At 43.4% G+C, this 1,662-nt stretch overlaps 1 pseudogene; it reads left to right on the forward strand.

The window, feature by feature from the left end:
• Positions 1-278: 278 nt before the first annotated feature.
• On the forward strand, positions 279-1,141 carry LOC118617658 (annotated as a pseudogene).
• The last annotated feature ends 521 nt before the right edge of the window (positions 1,142-1,662 follow it).

Raw genomic sequence — 1,662 nt, forward strand, 5'->3', positions numbered from 1 at the left:
TATAGAAGAAACAGAGGACTTAATTTATATAAATAAGTTTTCTTATATGTATGGTGTTACTTTGCAATGGAAAGTCTTTGGAAGTGTTTCTTCTTCTTTTTTTTTCAGGGGGCTTGTTCCTACTAAAATAACAATGACTATCATACTCATCTGGTCCTTTACTTAGGAATCACTTTGCGGCTATAGCCACAGTCAAAAAGAAATACTATGGTCAGTTCTCAGAGCTTCTTCCCACCGTGGGCTTCCCTTCCGTCTCATTCTCTGACTCTCCTCACAGCATGGCCCACAAATGCCAGTCTATCCTGTCACCTCAAACGAAGATACCGCGACTGCCCCTGCCCCCAAGCAGAGAAGAGGTCAGCCCCGCAGGAATTGCCCAAGGGAGGGAAAGAACCGCGAGAAGCCATTGAACATAGTGATGAAGTACAAAATGAAACAGACAGACTTAAGGAACAACCCAGTGAGGAGATTTTGAAAGTAGAACAGAAATATAACAAACTCCATCAACCATTGTTTCAGAAGAGGTCAGAATTGATCACCAAAATCCCAAATTTTGGGGTAACAACATTTGTCGACCATCCACAAGTGAGGGTCTGCACTGCTTGGGGAAGAAGATGAAGAGGCGCTGCATTATTTGACAAGAGTTGAAGTGACAGAATTTGAAGATCTTAAATCAGGTTACAGAATAGATTTTTATTTTGATGAAAATCCTTACTTTGAAAATAAAGTTCTCTCCGAAGAATTTCATCGGAATGAGAGTGGTGATCCAACCTCAAAGTCCACTGAAATCAAATGGAAATCTGGAAAGGATGTGCGAAACGTTCAAGTCAAACACAGAATAGCCAGCAGGCAGAGACAGCGTGGGGAACCAGAGACCTTCTTTACCCGGTCTACTGACCACTCTGATGCAGATGAGTTAGGAGAAGTCATCAAAGATGACATTTGGCCAAATCCACTGCAGGACTACTTGGTTCCTGACATGGATGATGAAGAAGGGGAAGGAGAGGAAGAAGATGAGGATGATCAAGAGGAGAAAAGGTTGGATGATATTGATGAAGAAGGTGATGAGGATGAAGGTGAAGAAGATGAAGATGATGATGAGGCGGAGGAAGGAGAGGAAGATGAAGGAGAAGATGGCTAACGGAACCTGATGGCTTCCAATCTTTTTCAATTTTCTTCAGTCCCTGGGAGCAAGTTGCAGTCTCTGCTTTGCCCCCCGCCCTTGTGCTCAGTCACCTGTTTTTGAGGTCTCTTTTCTCTCCTTTACACCATGGTTCTTACCTTATTGGGGGGGGTATACTTTGGGGGTGGAAAAAGAATCTCTGCCCCTTTCTGTTCCAAATTCATTTTTCTCCCTTCTTGTCTCAAGAAACTTTATGGAATCAACACCACCGTGCTCTGCGGGGGGAAAAAGAAAAAGCTTCTGTTCCCTTAGCTCTGCTGGAAGCTGGAGGTGCTGGGCCCTGTGCAGTAGTGCACAGAATTCTAGCTTTTCCCTCCTTTCTCTGCACATTGGGCTCAGAGATTACACTGTGTCTCCGTGTGAATATGGACAGTTAGCATTTACCAAGTGTCTGTCTATTTTCTCTTGTTTAAAAAAAGAAAGAAAAACTTAAAAAAGGGGGAGGGTTATAGAAGGTCAGCAAAGGATGGGTTTGAGGT

The sequence above is a fragment of the Molossus molossus genome, unplaced genomic scaffold (assembly GCF_014108415.1).
Source record: "Molossus molossus isolate mMolMol1 unplaced genomic scaffold, mMolMol1.p scaffold_m16_p_5, whole genome shotgun sequence".
NCBI classification, from domain to species: domain Eukaryota; kingdom Metazoa; phylum Chordata; class Mammalia; order Chiroptera; family Molossidae; genus Molossus; species Molossus molossus.